The 22,197-nt window shown below is 36.9% G+C and overlaps 1 protein-coding gene and 1 pseudogene across 2 annotated transcripts in view; one reads left to right on the plus strand and one right to left on the minus strand.

Moving 5' to 3' along the window:
• Ddah1 (dimethylarginine dimethylaminohydrolase 1) overlaps positions 1-22,197 on the plus strand; it is a 128,744-nt gene that overhangs the window by 68,263 nt on the left and 38,284 nt on the right. The gene's annotated exons all lie outside the window — the stretch shown is intronic.
• Positions 7,391-7,542, minus strand: LOC141425370 (U11 spliceosomal RNA; annotated as a pseudogene).

Consider the following 22,197-nt stretch of genomic DNA (forward strand, 5'->3'; position numbering starts at 1 on the left):
TAACTATTCTATTTCTATTTCATTTTACTTTTTTCTATAATTCTGTTCACTAAACCTAGGAATTTACATGTCCAAGGAAAAAATTCTCTTAAACTTACTCCCATTAGCTGGCCCTAAGGGAGGATCCTAGAGCACAGCCAGTACACACAGATCCCTTTCTTATCACTTGGAACTGAAGCTGCTTCATTGTATGTACAAAGCTTTCTTAAGAAGTCTCTGTTTAGGTTAGAGTAATATTTTTGGAGCAAAAATGATAATTCTGTGAAGATTTTTATTAGTTAATTGTGTTTTCTAGAAATGAAACTTTAGGTTATCTGTATTAGAAAAATCCACAAAACACTTTTATATCTTACTATTTATAAATGAAATTATGGAATTCAGAAGAAAATATCAAGTTCATCTGAGACTAAAACAATATAGGAAATCCATATATACTTTTAAAAAGATTTTGTTTATTAAAAAATTGGAAAATAGTCTCATTGCTATAGGTGAAAGAGTCTTGATGGAGGAGAAAATAATCACATTTTTTTTCCTGACTGGAAGAAATAAAAGATGCATTTTTTTTGAGACTATACTTTCAGGACACACTTAAAAAGAAGTAGGTGCAAAACAATTTATGAAAACGTTTCTTTTCAATTAAGATAGCCATAGAGACTCTTTTAAAAAATTTATATAACTGATTATCTGATTCTACAGCTGAATAAGTATTTTTAAATAGTTCAAAAGCTGCTTCTCTTGAAATTCAAGGTAAAATTATCCTTCAACTTCTCTGCAACTCTTTTTCCTTAAAGTAACTATTTGTTGTGGTATTCTGTATGTGCTTTTTAAACTATCTTTATGTGATATATTTTAGTTATTCTCCAGTGCTCCCAGAAAATGAAGAAACCCAGGTAAAGAAGGAAATGTTAGTGATGAATAATTTTACTTTTCATGAATTTCTAGTTTTCACAGTAGGCTTCCTTCATTTTGGAACTCTAGGCTCTTGGGAAGGTACAGATTTCTATAATTTTATTGTTAGATTTCATCGGCACAGTATATTTTATAGTTATTTCTAAGTACTTAAACACTGTTTCTCTCAGCACCAAAATTTCACGATGAGCAAGTGTTAGTCTGCTGTGCTCGGAAGAGCTCACTTTTAGCCCAGTGTTCTCATATTGACAAAGCTTCAGAAACCCTAGACAGCTGCCTGATGCACTTTTGAAGAAGGTAACACACATGACTGTGGGTCAGATCTCTGCTTACGTTTTTATATTTTTCATTTATGCACCATCATGGTGCTGAAAAGATATAAGGCAGCTTAAAGGGATATATAAAATACAAGGTACAGGCAATCAAAAAAGATGGGTAAAGCCATAAAATAAGGATAGTGCCTTTAGGTAGAGTCATGATATTCAGCATCAGTAGTGATAGATGGGTCACAAATTCTGCTCTGAGTTCTCACCAGCAACCTGGAAGGGTGTTTCAGCCTGTGAGGACCCTACAATACATGCAGATACGTTACTGAGGAAAAGGGAAGGTGTGCTTGTAACTACCTTCAGAGAAGCTTCATCTTGGAGACCCACATGGGCAGCAGCCTTTACCACATTTTTGCAGTGAGTGAAATTCCCTAAATTCAACAGGTGGACTGTCTTGATTCTGATGTACAACTTTACAACTTCCGGGAGAGTAGCCTGTGTTCTTCAAGCAATATCCTGATCATGTTCAATAATATAAGCTCAAGATTTTGTTGCTTAACAAGTGGCTGAGATACAGCAAAACAAGGCCAGGAATCTCCATAGAGGATAGAGAGATGGGGACAAAAAACACCTTTGAATCAACTTGGGCACATAGATAACGAACAAAGAAGACCTTCAGGGCCCCACTGTTCTGTTTAAGAAAGGATCTCAGCAAAGGTATTGATCTCAGTGAAGTGTCTATTAAACTTGGGCAGTGTTGCCTTGTGTTATCTCCAGAATGAACTCCCTGGGAACTGTGTACCCAGGCAACTGAACTGCTTTAATTTCACTCATATCATTACCTGTGTAATGAACTAAAAAACAAATAGCTGCTTTTAGGATATCTGAATAGCAACTCCCTTTTTTGGTCATTACCAGCTTGTTGGTCTTACCAACCCATTCCTAGTTAGAGATTCTGACAAAACACTTTTTCTCTACATCCCCACAGAACAGTTTTGATACCAGATGAGTGGGGTTTTTCCCACACTGATCAGTCCTCCTACACCAACTGGGCATCCTACCATTCAATTCATTTCAGATCCTAGTTGGAGTTAGTTAGCATAGGATTCCATAAGTTAAAGACTAGCTTACAACTCAGGGAAACTTTCACTTGTATTTTACCAGTAATGGATACAACTGAAGAGTAGCCAGATGGGAGAGATGCACAGGTAGGGATGCTATGCCTTCTCTAGATACCGCCCTCCCAGTACCTCAGTGCTCAACCATGAATCTCATCAAATCCTGTTGTTTAATAGTTTTTATAGAGTTTAATCTCCAGCCACCACCCCATCCTTTCCTTGAGGTCAAGTAGATAAGACTGAAAGTTCCAACCCTACAATCACTTAAACTTCCTGATGACCAGCCCCTTAAGGCTATCTGCCACCTTATTAATATAAATTCAGGTGCAGTGGATTGTTATGAATAACAAAAGACACTTTTATCACTCAGGAAATTCCGAGTTTTAGGAGCTCTGTGCCAGGAACTGGAAGCAAAGACCAAATATATATTCATTATATATACCACAGAGAGAAAAGAAATTATTGTATAAAGAATGCTTGGCTTTTCTGTTATCTATAGCAGAAGAAAAGCATCTGTTTCATCCTAAAGCAGCATAGGATCAATAAGAAGCAAGTTGAAAAGAAGAGAAGCCAGAATGTGGCCATGGTCTTTTATTCCTTTTGCATCCACTGGTCCTCTCTCCTATTTAAAAAAAAAAAAAAGTTTCACATGGAGTGTGGGAGATAGGAACCCTTTATCTGGAGTTTCACTAAAGAAGACCAATATTTGCAATGGCAAATATTGTCATTCTGTTGAGTGGATTGGCAGGTAGCTTGACTTCAGAAGAGGAAACAGTGTTTTCTCCCCTTGCCCTGTTTCCTGTTACCCTGTGGGATGTCTTGAGACAGGAGGATTGAGTAGAAGATGGTTCAGTTGGGGTTTTTAAGTCAGATTTGTCCTACTTGCAGATCAGACTGGGTTCTGTTCTAACTGGAAGGTAGGAAACCTTGCCAGTTTTTCCAATTTGGGGCAGGATTGGGCTTGACCCAACATAGAAGAACATGTGACAGCATACTCCTTCATTCCTTTGACTTCAGATATAAAACTGACTAGAGTTTCTGTTTCTATGATAAGTAAGTAATAAGGATGATTCTTTTATTGTTAAAAGTTAAGAGGTCTTCTAGAAATGTCAAGTTTGACTATACATTCTTTTGCCATTATCATTGAATTATATGAGCATAATTATAATAGAAATTTTTGGTATTTTACTCGTAGTGATCCCACTGCCTGGAATTCCCTCCCTAACTGTCTCTATTTCCATTGCCTTTTGGAGAGACTAATTTCAACTTCAGCTAGAGCATAAGCTCTCTGCGGTCAAGGAATTCATCTCAGTCATCCTGTGTCATACCTATTCATTCCTGACGCATTTATTCATTCCATGAAAACTTGTTAGCATCCCCTACTTGATAAGCACCCTGCCAGGCTTGGTGGCTCATGCCTATTTTCCTAGCTACTAGGGAAGCTGAGAAAGGGAAGATTGTGGTTCAAGGCTAGCCTGGCCAAATGGTTCACAAGATCCCATCACCAAAATAACCAGAGCAAAATGGACTGGAGGTGTGACTCAAGCAGTAGAGGGCCTGATTTGCAAACACCAATCCCTGAATTCAAGCCCCAGTCCTACCAAAAAACAAAACAAAATTAAAGAAAGAAAGATTCCACCCTCACAGAGCTCATGGTCTCCAATGAAGATGGTTCAGACAAGAGTCTTTCAGCTAAGTAACTAAAGCATTAAGCACAGTGTCAAACACAGCATCGGCCACTTGGCACATGCCTACTCAGTCGTGGAGTAAAACAGCAGTGATGGGAGTGGTATGGAGTTAGTGTTCTGAGTTTCTGGTATGGATCGTCTAGGTGCCTAGACCAAAATTTCATAATAATGTTGGATGAACACTTATTGCATAGGGCACTATGTCCTGTTCTTTACATACACCGTTTACTCACCACAGCAATCCCATGTGGTAAAAACGATAGGTTTTTTTGGTGGTGGTGGTGGAGTAACTGGGGTTTGAACTCAGGGCCTTGTGCCACATACCCAGCCGCTTTTTCTTTAGTTACTTTTCAAATAGGGTGTTACTTTTATGCCCAGTCAGCCTGAACTGTGATCCTCCTATTTATGCTTCCCACATAGCTGAGATGGCAGATGAGTGCTACCATGCCAACTTTTAGAGGTTGAGATGGGGTTCTTGCTAACTATTTACAGGACTGCTCTCCAACCTCCATCTTCTTGATCTCCACCTGCGGAGTAGCTAGAATTACAGACATGAAACACCATGACCAGCTTAAAAAGAACTTTTAATGTTTGAGGCTGCAAGTACAAGTAACTTGCCCAGGCAACTGGTAAATGTCATAACAAGGATTTGGACCAAATTGTTCAGTTCCAAATTGTATGAACTTAATCATTTTGCTGCATATCCTCCAGGAATTGTCTATTTAAATTCCTTTTAGTGAGTCCTCAGCCAGTGGGACCTTAAGCAGGTGGTCTATCAGACAGGAAACCAAATACTCCATATTGAAAGTAGACAAAAATACTCTCATCCAAAGCACAGCAAAGGTGACACCTTTTTCTTTTTGCCATCTTTCAGGGAGTCATTGGTTGTTCTAGGGTGTTAATTGCTACCAGAGTTTTCCTGAGTGCTACATTCAGATCAGTTTAAAGGAGACATCTATGGATTCTTGCAGTGGAATTTTCATGTAAAATGTGATTTTACACTTACCAAGGGTCCTGATGATTCTGGATAACACATTTAGAAGTGAATTTGGGAGGAGAAAAATGAGACAAATTAAGTGTGTTGTTTCTGCCCATCCTTATGGTTTCATTTCTTGAAAACAGTGTACATGGATTTAAATAATTTTTTATAATTACTTTTCATTTGGATACTCATATTTCTGTAATCTCATGGTTTATGATATTTGCTGCCTATATAACTTGTATTTAAAAGGTAACTTATATTCAAAAGGCAACTTATTTTTTTTCTTAAGAATAGTAAGGTTGGGCTGGGATGTAGCTCAATAGTAGAGTGCTTTCCTAGATTGCACAAGGCCCTGGGTTCAGTTTCCACACAACAGTAGTAACAGCAACAATAGCTATAAGGAGAGAATGCTATGTATCAGGCTTTGCACTAAGGCTTTGACCTGCATTGTTATCTTTCATCACAAGATAGTCACTATTATCTCTACTTTAGATGTGGAATTGAAAGTTGGAGAAGTTTGAGTAATAATTCAAGGTTCCAAAAATAGTAAGAAAGTGGTAGATCCTAGTGTCCAGGATCACCACTGGGTGATTCCAGTGTCATGAGCTCTGCTGCTCTCCTGGACCTCCTCCCTGCCCAGCTGGCCTGACTGCAGCCATCAGTTAAAGGGGAGGGTGGGGGAGGGCTTGTGGTCTGAACACACAGGTTTCCAAAGGCAAAATTATTTGAGAAAGCGGCTGCCACATTTTCCAATTTGATAATGTCTTTAAAAGTATGTTTTAAATGAGTTAGCTCTCCTAAAACAAGTTATTAAAAATGAGGGTAGTTAAGGTGTCATTTAGCACCTGTTTTACTAATTCTTATTTTCTTCCAAGATGATTCTGGTTTTCTTTACCATGGCTAAATGGAATGTTTCTCCCCAAGTCATTCTGCATTTGTTTTTGCTTCAAGTAGAAAAGTTCCCTGGCTATTGCTATAGTTCTGTGTTCCCAGCTGCTTTGCTCTATGCCAGTGGCTTTGAGTCCTTTAGCAAAGGTCCCCTGGCAGGCCAAAGCTCTCTCAGTCAGAAGCTTAAATGAATATTGCAGAAGAAAAAGGAAAAGAATCAGTAACGATTATTAATTGTGTTTCTGTCTCTGTTAATTTTAATATAATGATTAAAATTTCTTTATTATTCACTTTGCTAGGTCTGTCTCTAAGGATCCAGAGACAGACTTCCATGTAGGTACAAATGGTCTCCTTGATCAGTTTTATTAGAGGGATAGCTGTATCAGAGCACACAGAGCATTTTAAGTAAAATTTCGATAAGTCCTAAAGGAGTTTCATTTCATTTGCTGCTCTCTCTAAATGCCAGCATCACCCAGATCACAAGAATCACTGCAGTTACTCTTACAGAAGTAATTGTTAGACCACCCACTTAATTGTTAGGGGAAACATGTTGGTCTCATTGTTTGAATGAGAAAAAATAGTCACTGAAGTTATGAGAAATTACACAGTATTGTCATAGAGGTTGTCAGGGAAGCAAAGCAACAGTGTATGGACTTGAGCAATTTACTTGTGTCTATGCAAGATTAACTGCCACAGGAATTTCCCTTTTGCTATAAACAATTAGATAACTGGGCCAACTATATAAAACAAATTTTTTGGGCAGTGTACACCAGGAAGCATGAGAAAAGGGAAACAAGTGAAGTGAGATCTCTATTTGCCTAACTTACTGTCTGGAGACAGTTTCCAGGCCACAGCAGAAGGGAGAACTGAGCAGAGCTAGTGGTTTTGCTGAGTTAAGGGGACAAAGACCAGGGTTTGAGGAAACCAGGATGGTTGAATTTTCAGGGCAGAGCACTAGAGATGAGGAATTGTGTGGAGAGAGCATACCAGAGATCTGCAAGCTTGTTAATTGAGGCTCTGGCTGGATATTTATCTATGCTTTCATAAGAGGAGCAACCGAGGCTAGAGAAAGAGCCACCAGAAAATAGACCAAACAATTCCCAGAATTCGTGGAAGAATGAGAATAGTTTATATTCTTACAAGTCAGAATGGAAAGGCATCATATGACACAAGGCCTTAGTAGAATCTTTATGCCAAAATAAAGACTGCTATGGATTCACCATAACCAGGGCTAAAAGTAATCCTCAAAAGGACCAAACTAATCTGGAAATTTTTAACTACCTACCAAAACAAAAGCCAACACTCTTTAAAGAAATACAATGCAACCTAACACCCAGTAATGTTTATAATATCTGGAATCTAATTTAAAAATCAATAATTATGCAAAGAAATAAGAAAATATGACCCACATTCAGGAAAAAAAATCAATTCAGTAGAGAGAGATGTGTGAATGATTAAAATAGTGGAAGTAGTAGTCAAGGACCTTAAAACATCTGTCATCAGATCTCATAAGTATGCTTAAGGGTATAAAGAAAAGCCTGGTGTGATAGGGTAAGATGTAGAAAGTATTTTCCCCCATCACCAGCTGCCCATATACCAAAAAATGACGCTTCTGAAATTTGTTGATGTCACTTCTGCACACAGAGCAATCAGGTTGCCCTACATATGCCACTCAGGCAGAAGCCCTTTTATAAAAAGACTCAAATGAGATTCCTAGAAATTAAAAACATTTTGATTAGAAAACACAGTGGATAGAATCAAGAAAATACTAGACACTTATAGAAGAAAAGATCATAGTAGAAACTTTCTAAGATGAAACACAGGGAGAAAAAGACTGCAAACAAAACAAAACCTAACAAATTGGAGTTGGGAACATCACAAAAAAAATCTGAAGAAATAATAGCTGAACATTTTAAAAAGTTGATAAAAACTGTGTGCCCACAGACTTAAAATACTCAATTCTAAGAAGAGGAAAGATAAGAAAGCCAAACCAAGATACATCATAATCAATAAATGAAAACCAATAATGAAGAGAGATATTTAAAAGCAATCAGAAGAAGAAAACCAAACTGGGTCTGGAGGAACAAAGGTTAAGAAAGCAGACTTCTTATCAGAACAAGTGCATGCCACAGGACAATTTAATGACATTCTTTAAAGTACTAAAAAGAAACCTAGTTTCCATATCCAGAGAAAATACCTTTCTGATCCACAGTTCCTTCTCTGAAACCTGTAGGACCCGAGTTTTTTCAGATTTTGAGAAGAAATGGCATGTGTAAACTTTCTTTCAAACATAGCACTGTTTTCAAACATGTTTGTGCAACAAAATCTAAGCGTATCCATTCTATATGAGATAATAAAGTCTATAAAAAAACCTTTCACATCAGCTCAGGTTTTTCCTACCAAATGACTTTGACCATAAATTTTAAAACATACTCCTGGTTTTCAGAACTTTGGAATTTTAGAATTATAGATAAGAGAACTTGTGCTACTCACTTTTCTAAATGCTGTATCTGCTTTATCTCTGATCTTTATCAAGTATATATTATTTGTTATCCCAATTTTACTGAAGCTGAGACTTGAGGTTGAGAGTGATGGAGCCATTAGCCAGCAGGAGGAATCCCTGCTGCTCCTTCAGGGGACTGAGCAAACTGAAAGAATGGAGAGAACTCTGAAACTCTAGATTCCTGCCATCAAAGAAATCATCTTTGGGTCATGTAACCCAAGGACTTCATTTAGTGAAGCCCAGGAAGACTTTGGACCTCATGGAATCCAGGGATTGACATGGGAAGTCTGCAGTAGTGTGGACTAATAGACCTCCTAGAATGGTGACAACAGCACATGTAATCCATGTTTATGCTACCATCCTTACTCTCCTGCCCCTAGGCCAGTGATAAGGAGAGGGGGAGGAGGCCGAGACTATTAGTAGTGTGAAGGGCTCTTACAGTCAAGAGCAGAATATATGGTTATAGAGGCAACATGGTTTGTGTAACCAGGGACCAGTGGGGGTATTGCCATTTCAGCCACAACAGTGCCAGTGGCCAGTAATCTGAGGCTGTGATGGTATGATTGTACATCCTAGAAGATACCAGCACAAGATACTGTGTAAATACTCAATGTGAATGTCACCTAGGAAGAATGAGGTTGAAAGGAAGGGAAGGACCTGAAATTAACTGAGTTGAAACCTAAAATGATTGAGAAATTACTAGATTTGACTGGTTTTTTTGCTTGGATTGTTTTCTGCCTCTAGAAAAAATCAAGTTATAAGAACATAAAGTTAAATTTTTACAGGATAGAATTTGTGAGTTTTAAAATTATTGACTATATATTACTTAAGGCCACCGAGCCTGATACCTTGTATGTTAAACAGAGAAAATAATACCAACTTTACACAACTGTATAAGGTTTCAAAAAGAAAGTTATATGTGTGCATGGCAGGGAACTTTGTACATTTAAAAGAAAATTTTAAATGTGAATTTTAGGTAAGCATAGGTTTTTCTGTTTGTTTTTTTTTGAGGCAGGATCTCATCACATATCCCAGGCTGGACTCAAACTTGTGATCTTCCTGCCTTAGTCACCCAGGTGATGGGATTATAGGCATGTGCACCACATCTAAAGTGTTTTTAAACTTCTGAGATTTATGTTGTTTCAGGAAAGGTATGCTGGTTACAGTGTGTATTAAGAATTAAAGAAGGGACTCCCCCTTCTTTACAGGGGTGGTGAAAATAGTACATAATCATGGCTTTGTTGGGAAGCTAGTACATAAATAAGGTCATCCAAGAGGAAGGCCTAAAAGGACATCATGATTGAATGTAGCTATCGTGGCCGCTGGTGGTAGTGAGGACAGTGCTGTGGATATGATGGGAAGAGCACCACTCACCCCTCTGGTAGACAGGAGACAGCTCTGAAATACAACTAGCTGGTGACTTTGAACAAGGGATTCAGCTGGGCCTCAGTTTGTCCATTTGTAAAACAAAGGATAGTATGATTCTCTATAAGGCTCTTGCAGCCCTTCCCTAACATTAGTCCCAAATAAGCCATAAAAGAAATATTAACAGGTAAAAGAGCAATCAATTAAGTTCAACACATTTATTAGGTAACTATGACATACATGTCTTGCCCATGACATACTTTTGCACAGTAGGAAATTTAGAAATGGTAAAGGTAAAAGCTTTTTGAAATTAGCCCATGGAGACATTTTTTTTTTAATTTGGAATTTCAACTGTACCTTATTCTCTTTACCTGTTCCTACAGATATTCTGTAGTTTCAGATAAATGTGTGGTGTCTTCTCTGTTATGTTTGGCCTAATGGTGTCACAATACAGCTGTTTGGATGCTTACTTCATTTGCAAGAACAGAGCATTTCAGTTGCCAGGATTTCCTGTTGTTACAAAGAATCACAGGCTCTATAGACTGTACTAATTTAGTGTTAACTTTCCTTGCCTGCTTTCTACAGTAGAATGCAGTCCTCTTCTTACTATATGTTTTTATTAATCAAGATGTGCTAAGTACACAAACAAGCTGAGATTTACATTTGGCATATTTGGGAAGAAACTAGGAAAAGAAGATACAAATGACCCCTTCCCTTTTAAGAGCCTACACCTGCTCTACAGCTTTACCTTTGTAGAGCAAATTTCATTCACCCTCATTTTTTTTATTGCTTTCTGCTTTTCAAAATTTTATACCTACTCATACGTATTGAGTAAAATCATCTTTCATTTACAGTCTTTGTAAGTGCCAATATATAAAATATGGTTGAAATAATGAAATGGATTTCAACAGGTCGCATGTAAAAATCAGTACCATTACTTTATTACCTCATATTCATGCAAGTTTCGTATGCTGAAAACTGTTTTACTCACTTTGCATATATTTCCAGTGTATTCAGCTATCAGAAATTAGACCTCGAATACAAAAATTGTGTCACTATTTATATTACATACCTCCCAGATCTTCAGGCAGCAAGGTTTTAAATGTTAATGAAGAAAAAGAGGGTTTGTCAACTTACATAGGAGGCCAGATCTTCAACACAAAAGTCATACTGTGTGTGGGTGTTAATATGTAGTGGCATGTGCATGTCATGTATGTGACTGCATTTGAGAGAGAGAGAGAGAGAGAGAGAGAGAAATGTTTTGTTTCCCAAAAGGATATTTTTAGGGAAAATCTTACACTTTTCTTATCATTAACAGTTGAAAAATACCTGGGCTGTTAATTCTTTAATGCATGATATATTTGATACATTGTAAGAACCTGTGTAAATGCCACAAAGTACCCCCACCACTCACAATAAAGGAAAGAAAAAAGAAAATAAAATTTTTTTTTAAATGTATCTAACTGCATAATGATACGGAGGACCATCTCCTTACTCCTGTCACCATATGTAAAGTCACGCTTATTCTAGAGCCCTCAGGTTTGGTCAGATCGCAGGTGGTTCCTTATTTGGTTCCAGGAAAAGGTGAAATCTCAGCCAATATAAAAACTTTAAATGAAATGTGATAATTAGTTGTTGTTGTTGTATATAAGGCAATTTAAATATATTTGTGTATATTATTAGTATTTTATTCTCAAGCATTTTTAAGGAAAAACACCTTTTATTAGCAGTCTTAACATTGGCTTTTCATCCCAAAAACATTTCTAATTCATAAGACATCTTGTTATACAGTAAACAAGGGGAATTGGGTTCTAATTCTGCTTCTGTCCTTATGACTGTGGACTTTAAGTACACCTAATTGGTGCCTGGGCCTGTGATCTGTATGGCCATTAAACCTAATGTCTTCTGTTTTTTACATCTACGATTCTGCAAGCTTAGTATCCTGTACTTCTGTTTTAACTCTTGGTTCAGAAATTTACCACACACACACATCTATATCTAGTTTTGACACATATTAGGTGATTAATAAATATTTGTTAAGGTAATAGTGTGTTTTTCTGTTTCTGATGGATTGTGAAATTATTGTAATTCCAGAGCTTTTTATATTGGAGCTATTACTCATTTTTTTTTTGGTTGAATCATATTATTGTTGCTTTAACATTTACTTCCTCTCTACTATGGCTTTCTGCTCCTCCAGTTCTATTCACTGGAAGACTATTAGGACAGAGACAAGCATTTTGGATCCCTAAGTTGGGGAAACCTATCTTTTCTTCGAAGACTATAAGAAGGCTATAGAACAGGAAAAAAAAAAAAAATACAAGGAAATAATTGTTTCCTATTTGATGACAGAATTTTTAAATTAAGACATTTGTTCCCCCAACTTTAGTTGTTTTTCTATTCCATATTTTCAATTAATCTTTAAATGGAGGGTAACATAGTTGAGTCATCAAATACACAGTGTAAATGGAGTATTAGTTTTTTTAAAAATGCTTGTCTCCATAGGGTATCTATTCTGCTTCATTTCTTTTCAGTACTTACCACCCTAATAACAGAGAGAGACAGTTATTTGGTTATGCTAGTGAAAACACTCTATAAAGCATTTAATCCATTGTATATTATTTACTCAGAGACTATCATAAAATTTATAAGGTTCAACTTTGAACCCCAGAATAAATGAATTTAAAAGGAAGCCAAAACTTCCCTGGTATTGAGGAAAAACCTTTTGTTCCCCTCTAACTTCTGTGAATAGTAGTATTGTCTGTCACCTGTTAGTGCAGGAGAACAGGACATTGCCACTCCATCCTTAGGCTTGTTTTTATTTTTAAAGAATGTTGGAAAGTTGTGGAAATGAATGTCTTTCTTGTCTTCCTTACTACCTCATAGATCCTGACCTTTTGCTTTGAACTGGTTTAGTATGTGTTTCCCTTAAAATTGGTTATTGACCCCAGAATAAGCTTAATTTTCTTTTTCTATGATCTTCTGTAAAGAATACTGCTAATGGCATACAAACTTACTGAATAAGTGCTTTGAATTCTGGGCGACCTTGAAATAAAGGGCATAGAAAAAGCAATACTGCATAGAATGAAGTTGGGTATGTTGGTATAAAGAGAAGGAATGCAACTGTATGGTTGATGTGATCACCGTCTTCTAGTAGGTTTATTAGCAATTTAATGGAATATGGCTATTCAAGCACAATAATGGCTTCAGTTGAAATGTCGCTTCTGCTTTTTCCCATACACTTTGGAATGAGTAGAATGTGACAGTTGAGCTTTCAACAAGCCTCATGAATTTTAAATCCTCTTTAGTTATAAAATGGGGTACATGCCATGTAGTCAGTGTGGACAAGGAGTTGGCAGCCTCATGGATGTTAGAGATATCAGGTGTCTTCAAGATAATGAAGGGTCAGGTTGCCTGAGTGCATTCTGGATCTGCTCTGCATATCCACAGGGAACAGAGAACCTCTCTCTGTCCAACATTTAATAATTAGTCATTTTGCTATTGCACGGTTACTTTCCCAGAATTTAGTACAAGATGTAAAACTTTATATGGCCACAGAAGAAAACCTTTACTATGTCTCAGAAAAACTTCTTTTTTGGCAGCTAAACATTTCTATTGTGTTCTTTCTCTTGTTGATTCATGTATATTTAGAGAAGAAAGGATCTGTTAATTGTGACACAGCTTTGCATTCTCAGATTTTAACACGTCCCAATTGATCTTGAAGTATTCCTTTAAACGTTTTATAAAGTTGTTCTCAAATTCTATTATGACTATAAAAGTCTGAATTTGCTATGGGTTAAGTCTTGAAATATTCTAAAATTCAGTGTAAGTAGATTTACTAATTGTGTTTGGATTTACCTAACAACAAAAGACTGCTTTCAAATTCCAATTCCAAATCCAGAAAATCCAAAGTAATCTGTTGGAATAGCATGAATTAATTTTTAAATTGCTTTATAATCCATGTTTTATTTAAATATGGAATGTGTATGCTTGCAGTATAATTTTATAGTAGATGAGCAAAAATATGTACTCATAAACATACTTAGTAGGACTATCTGAAAGTTTAAAATGGGAGATTATTAACGCTGAATCATAGTTATGCATGGATGCTGGATAACAAAGATTTTTATATGTTTTTATTTTTCTTAACTGTTCTTCCTATTTTTTTCTATGTTGAATGTGTGGGATGGGATATGTTCTCCTTTTTACTTCATATCATAGAGTAATTACAAACATCCTTGAAAATACCAAGGACATATATCTGGAAGTTCTAGAGGACAAGAAACTAGATGACTAACCAATTTACTAGAAAGCCAAGAAGGTACTCTGTGTTGGGCATTGCTGCAGTGCCAGAATTTGTGGATAAAGGATGTGCAAGTGTTTCATGTTCTAGAAATGAGTCATATAAGAGAAAAGGATGGGCTGACGCTGTTTTAAGTCCTGTCCAAAATAATAGCCCGGGGATACATAAAAACAATAGTGACAACTGGATGGAGTAAGCCATAGGTGCTTGGCAGATAACCCAAACAAAAAAGACTATTGTGATACATCTCCAAATGGTCCAGTTTTCCGTATCTTCAGTCACACTAGTATTTGAATGTTTAGAATAATAGAAAATTTATATTGACAAGCTGTGTGTGTTCTGTGCATAGATCTGCCTTGGGAACAAGTAATGATTTATATAGTTGTAGGGAGTAAGTGAGATATTACATATTCAGACTGTGGGGTCCCAACATATTCCTCAACACACATTAGCCATTATCTACCAACCAACCTTGGCTCTTTTCATTTTTGCACATTTCCTTTTAGCTTTTGTTAACAGGCATACTTTTTAAAATTGGTTGTAATCCTAGTTCTTTGCATAATCTTTTAACTGCTAAATTTATCTATATTCTCCTTGATCTTAGTTTCTCCCTGGGTATTTGTAAGTGATCTCCTCAGATCACTGTGCAGATACTTAATGGCGTTAGTCACCAAAGAGGCTGTATGTTAAATTGTGCCCTCAGACCTGAAAGAGTTAGCCTACTTTTTGAAGTTCCTGAGGTATATCCAAAAGAAACTGAAGCAACAAGAAAATCTGGCCCAGGTATATAATGTCAGTAAGGAATACTTTGCTCATATATTTGCATAATATTAAAATGCATTTTATTTTGATAGCATAAACACAGCTGTTCACTAGGGATTAATTTCAGGATTTAAAAATCAACTTATGTGGTATAAAATTTAGTTAAGAAATTTGAGAAAACTTTGCAAATTATAACCACTATTAAACTGTTTTCTTTTTTGCCAAGAGATTGTGTGCTCTGTTATACTGTAAGCTTTGTACATTTTATGATAAGTACATTCTGTTGTAAAATGGAATGCATGTGCTCTATAATAAATCTGCCCGAGAGACAATGGATTCTAGCTAGCACAGCTCTGGTTCAAGGAAAAAGACAATATATAGGAGCGATGCCATGGAAATCTAATTTCATCCTGCTTAGCCTCACAAGTGTATCTAGATGGTATTAAGTATAATATACATTGAGAACTACTCAAAACCACAAAGTCCCTTCTGTGTTATATTCCTACTGACTATTCCTCAATGTTTTATTTTAAAAATAGTGAATACTTAGTGATAAATTAAAAAGAGAAATAAAGTTTTTTTTAAAGGAAAAAACTACAAAGGCAAGAAACTTATCATATTTTTCAAAAGTAATTTGGGAAAGGCAAAGCCCAGTAGCTACGCAACAGTTGCTTTCCCTTGATAAAACACTGACTGGAAAGTTTCTACTAAGAAAATATTTTTGCATTGTTCCATTATCAATTCAGCTGAGGATGCCCAGACTTGATAATGGAGAAGAGAAATTACTGTTTTTGTTACCACTGTGTTAGAACATGGATTACTTTCGAGGACAGTTTCTTAAAGCTAGCATGTTGTAGGGGGGAGGGAGAGAGTTCTGGGATCAAACCCAGAGTCTTGTTCATCATACATTCTGGGCAAGTGCTCTACCACTGAGCTATACTTCCAGACCTCAAAGCTTAGCCATTTTGTACAACTGTGATTGGAAATAAGCCTTCACTTAACATTCATAGTCATACACATATTCAGTTTTTTCACTAACACATTTTAAATAAGCCCCAAGAAAATCAAATGTGTGAACACATGACAAAGAGTGAATATTTACAATATCATTTGCCATGCTACCACTTGGAATCAGAGGACACCTTCTCAGAATTAATTACTGTGCACTTTACTAATCCTGACTGGAACCTTTCACAGGCATCTCTATTGAATGCTTTAATAACAACCACTAAAAGAGCCAGGGCTAGAAGGAAAAACATAAATACCAGAATTCCAAAAATAATAAATAAGTAATCCCAGCCTTCCAGAAACCGACCCGCATATCATGTTCAGCCCCTGGGTGAAGTGGTATAGTCAAAAAAGCAGCTTGCCCCACTTGTGGAGGTTTGTTTCAGTTGGTGAAAAAGTAGCAAATGCAGCTTTTTTTTAAAAAAAGGAATTCAGCCTTCCTCATTTTTAGCACATGCATCAGCTACAACGGATATATTAATAAAGGGTTTCCCAGTCAAGATATTCTTGCACTTGAGTAAAAATATGTCTTAAATAGCACATCAAGTATTCTTTCAGTCCTATGCTGCTATGTAATATGAATATATTTTGATTTTTTTGTATTTTTTTCGGCAGTGCTGGGGAACGAACCCAGGGCCTGGCACTTGCTGGGCCAGTGCGCACCCACTGAGTCACGCCTTCAGCTAGTATGAATATATTTTGGACTGACTAATCTGTGTTTGAAAATTGCACATTCTACTGCCTTGCCTACTCTACTGTTTTGCTCAATGAACTTCACCTTGTGTTCTTTTCAAATAATCACAATATCAAAAGTGATGGTTTCTGAAAAAATTAAATTTTATGTTTCTGTGTTTTATAACTTCTGTAAAATTGAATTTAACAAGAAAATGTATAGGCAGTTGACACTTGAAGCCTTCAGAGAGATACCTATTAGCTTGGAAAGTTCATTACAACCCATTTGTTTATTTCCAGACCTGTTATCTAGATGGTACCTGTGCAATCATAATGTGTAACTAGTAACTCTTCCCGCCAAAGGAGGATTTTTCCAAACATTGCTGCAAACAGCCACCATAACTTGAAAAGCCATGAATGAACAATACCTTCTGGAGCCTTTTTCTTAGAATTTAACTGTTGAAAGGAATGGATAGGGGCTGGCTGAGTGACTTAAGTGGTAGAGCACCTGCCTAGCAAGCATGAGTCCCTCAGTTCAAACCCCAGTATCATCAGAAGGAAAAAGGGGGGAATGGATGATTTTCTCATATCACTTCCTTCAGGTCATAGTCTAATTCTTCTAATGTTTCTCGGTTTTTAGTGCCTTTTCACATTAGTCACTCTTTAAATCTTGTTTCCAGTTCTGATTGCTATGCTATCTAGAAGTCCAGACTAATATATTCAAATTTGTTGACATCTCCATTTGAATATCTAGAGAGCATTTCAAACACAACATTACCAAAGAGAATTCTTACATATTTGTACACTTGCTCTTCTCCTCTCTGCTTTTTCCATATTAGAAATTGGTACCCTCATCCACTCCATTGTTCAAGACAAAAAATCTAGGAGCCATCTTTGTTCCTTTATTTCCTTCAACCCCACTTCTAATTCATCAGCTCTCCTTTCAAAACACATGACAAGTGCATACACTTTTATTTATCTCCACTGCCACCACTCTTGTGCAAATCACCATCATCTTCCATTTGAACAACTACATCTGCCTCTTAACTAATTTCCCTGCCTCCATTTGTGTTCTCCAGTGCACTTTCCACAAAGGGGCTATTCAGAATTACCTGTGTAAATTAAATTATGTCACTGCTCTCCTTCAAACCCTCCAGTACCTTCCCATAATACTTAAAGTTCCAGCTCTATGTGCTGGTTTGCTAAATTCTGTATGATCTGACCCTTCTTCCTAACTTTTTTCTGGTAACTTGCTACGTTAGCTTTCTAGGCCTATCAGAATAAAGCACCAAAGCTGGGAGGCCTAAACAATAGAAATTTGTTTTCTCTCAGTTCTGGAGACTTAAAGTCTGAGATCAAAGTGTCAGCAGGGTTGGTTTCTTCTGTAGTCTCTCTTCTTGGCTTGTAGGTAGCCACTTTCTCCCTGTGTCCTTACATGGTCTTCCATGTGTCTGTGTCTTAATATCTTCTTACAAGGACACCAGTCATAGTGGATTTGACACATTTTACTCACATTAGGTTAATGTGAGTAATGACCTCACATTAACCTAATTACCCCTTTCAAGACCCTATCAGTTGCATTCTGAAGCACTGGGAGTTTTCAACATATGGGTTTGGGGGTGATGCAATTCATCATATAATACTCATTTAATCCCATACTGGCTCTATCTTTCTGTTCCTTGAACAAATTAAGCTTGCTCCTACCTTAGGGTTTGCATTGGCTCTTGTTTGAACATTCTGCTTACTAGCAACAGGGTTGATCCTTTTGGTTATTTTGGTCTTGGCACAAATGTCACATTTTCAGAAAGGCTATTCCTGACCTTCCAATCTGTAGTAACCACCCACTTGTTTTATATCAGATCTCTGCACAGTACTTAACCACTCCCTGGTATGTTTTTCTGTTTATGATTTATTTCCTACTTGTCCTTTTCCCCGCCAGAATATACAGAGTTCTTCTCTCTGCAGTGATGTATTCTCAGAGCCTAGGATAGTATCAAATATATAGAAAATGCAGAATAAATATTTGTTGAATGATTAGATAAATAAAGGAAATAATTGAAGAAAAGTGGAGGTTAGTGATTATTCAGATGAACAAGTAAAGGGTAATTTTCACTCTTGGAAGTCTTTAGAAATAAAGATGGATCTGCTGACCCTTGAAATAACATAAGAGTTATTAAAAGGGGTCACCTCACTTTGTGACTGTGCCTTAGCTGAGCAAAGTGGATATTTTTGCACTATATGTAAGTTTTTTTAATAATATATAGGGAGAGTGCCAGGGGCCAGATCTTATTTTAGCAGGATTCTCTAGGGATGTGGAGGCACACAGAAGGAATATCAAAGCCCACTAGGACCTACAGTTGGGATGGAAGCACAAATCTGCTGGAAGGCTTGTAGAGCTGCTTAATGACTACAGTGCACTATGTAGGGAACATACAAAAATATCTCCCATGCTTTAAGTCTGTTTGCCTTTATATTATAAATGGCAGCACACAATGTCTCTGAATTCACGGATAATTATGAGCATTTTGAGGGCTCTGTCTGGTGTTTATTTTGGATGGCATGCACAGAAAACTTTTATGGTTCTCAACTTTCAGGAAAATTAATTTAAAAATTTAGAAACTTATCACTTTCCTGGTTTTTTAACATACTAAATTGTACAGGCCTTTCAACAGCTGACACTTATTTTCATTTAGTATATGGTGGTAAACCGTATTTTTTGTGTCCTCTGAAGACAGGATGTCAGTAGCTCTTAGGCACATGTATTGTGTCACTATCACCAGTAAAGAACTTGAATTAGTATGTTATTAGTACGTTATATGTCAAAAAAGCTAATGAGACATGCAGAGCTCCTAAGAGGCTTTGCTTTTCATTTAAAAAGCAAATGTTACTTTTGTCCTTCTTCTGGAAAACTGACTTGCAGTGACATCTTTATAGAAGGACCTTTGAATGACTGGAACTTTGTCACTGTTTCTTCTCCAGATAACAAGTCAATCTTTTCAATTTTGCCCAGAGTGAATTTTATTTTCCTCCATGTGCTCCAGCCCCATTGGTTTTCCCCCTGCATGCCTACCCAACCTTCCTCAGCATCACACGTCCTCCAGATCTGAGCTCAGAGTGAGAGATGAGAGCATGGAAACCAGCTCTCAGACATACAGAGCTGCAACAACTGTACTTTATCTTTAGAATTGAGAAGGTATAATCTTCCTGAAGTTCTTTTAGCCTTATAAATTACTGCTTATGACCTAGTGCTTTGTAAAAGTAGTGGTCTTAGTGTTAGAAATAGTTATAAGTAAAATCTGGTTAACATTCTTATCAGCTAAGATAACAGACAGTATCAGTTAAAATCACATCTAACATATTGTATAATTTGTGCTGTGCCAAGTCATGGTATTTAACTACAGAGAGAAAAAGATCTTCCTATAGTAATTGTCTTTACATCCATGTTTAATGAGTTTCAGTAATGTAGTGGTCTGTTACTGACTCTGGATATTACTTGTCAGTTCTTCACATAAGTAAATAAATTGCTTTTAGCTGCAGCCAACAAAAAACTCAAGTCCAGCTGGTTACAGTAATGAAAATTTTCATCTATCAAGAACTCCAGGGCCCCAGAGTTGGAAGATTCAGCAGCTCAACAATCTCATTGAGGACACAGATGCCATAGCTTGGTGATTGCTGTTTCTCAGACCAGCATCAGTTCCAAATACCACATCCATATAGGAAGGAAGATGAGGGTTTATGTTTCTATAGCCCCAGGAACTTCTCAACAGAGTCCCCCTCACTGGCCATAATTGGGTCACTTGCAAGAGAGATGGAACTGACATGACCGATTTAGAGTGGGTGGTACCTGAAGTAATATCGTGATAACTAAATGACATACTCAGTGCCGAATCACTTAACACAATGCTTGCCACTTAGTAAGAGCTTAATACATTTTACACATGATTAATGATGGGACATCTATGGTATTAAAATTGTAAAAGAGCCCAAGTCGGGTGTAACTAAGGGATAGATTCCTCAGACCTTGTTGATGTTGATTCTGTGTTGAGGAGATGTCCAGAGATGACAGGATCACCTGGGAAGCCCATCTACAGTGCTGGGTTGTAAGACCAAGTCTCTGATACTTAAGGGGGAGCACAGTACAGGACCCTACTCATAGGAAGCAACTAGGGCAAGTTACTAGCACAGAACTTCAGGGAAAAGAACCACAGCAGTGTCCAGATATATGATCTGAGGTGAGACAGAGCAGAAATAAAGACTTTATCTTAGGTCTCAGAGAACTGGTGTGAAGCTTGTTAGATCCTCCTTTCTCAGGTTAAAATTGATCCTGAGAATTCAATAAGGATGAATGCAAAGTTGAAGAAATAGGCATTTGAGTGTGAAAAAAATACACTGAGGTTAGCGATTGGGCAGGGCCTGACATCTGTCTTCTCATAAAAAAGGCATTACAGTTGCTCATAGTTGGCAGGTAATTAGCAGCCTTGAAAAAAATTGTGTGATGGACTACTCCAAAAAATAAAATATAAGTGTTATAACTTAGTGATACGTTTACACTCACACACTTTCTTTTCTAGAAACGCTTTTTCCTTCTGCAGCAGAATCTCTTTTCTCTGATGGCTCCCATGCTTCTGGAATTTTTAAATTTACTTTTGGGTTTGTCCCATCTTTCCTCTATCTGTGTTCCCACTTGCTTTTGATTGAATTTAGTTAAGCACTAGAATATTTTACTCATGAATAACCATCTGGGGTGTTTTCAGTAAACTCTATGGGAGGAAAATACGATTCCACATGTGTGAATGCCAAAGGCTGTTTTCAGACTACAACTCTTAGAAATCTAGAACAGGAAATGACCTCATTTTAAGCTCTCCCCCTCATCGTACAAATATGGAAACAAAGATGCTGAATATCCTGATTAATTTTTAGTACTTGTCACTAGAAATAAATCAGTCAGTTTAGAAATCCAAAAAATCAATGGAAAAAATGCAACAGATATTTAATAGTCTTTGGGAAACAGTTTAAAAGATCTCATTCATCTAACAGTTATTTTTATAAAAATTTAGTACAAGGAAAAACAAACCAATTATAAAATTCTCATACATGTTGACCATGCTATAAATATGAGGAGTTCCCAGAATAATTAAGAGATTGATGACATTTACTTGACTGTGTTTGGTAACTTGAAAATTTCAATGATTAAATAGTTTCTAGTTCTAGTCACTGTGTTCCTAATACAATAAACTCTTCATTAATTTATCAGAGACTCAGGTGAGCTGTTTACAATCTGAGGATCCTCCTAGAACCCTTTTTGTCTAAGGAATTTTTGAGGACCTACTGACAGGGTTAGAAAATTATTAACGCCTTGATTTCTTAAATTCCTCTTCCTCAGAGTCCTTCCTTGTCTGAATAATATACCCATCTTAATTCTCAAGAAAGTAGTGTTCACATATGGGAGTGTCCCTTCTTTGCCTTTATCATAATTGATAACTGTTTATGATTTGTGTGAAGGTTTAATTTCTGTCACCACAGAGGTACCATATGGTAGAGGCCCAATCTATTTTTGGATGGCCACTGACTATAACAGATACTTAGAAAATGCTTTTGCTGGGTCAGTTGTGGTGGTTCATGCCTGTAATCCCAACAATGAGGGAGGCAGAGGTAGAAGGATCACAGTCTGAGGTCTAGTGGTGGAGGAGGGTGGAAGGAGTGCAAGACCCTATCTGAAAAATAACTGAGGCAGAG

Source organism: Castor canadensis, chromosome 7, assembly GCF_047511655.1.
Source record: "Castor canadensis chromosome 7, mCasCan1.hap1v2, whole genome shotgun sequence".
NCBI classification, from domain to species: domain Eukaryota; kingdom Metazoa; phylum Chordata; class Mammalia; order Rodentia; family Castoridae; genus Castor; species Castor canadensis.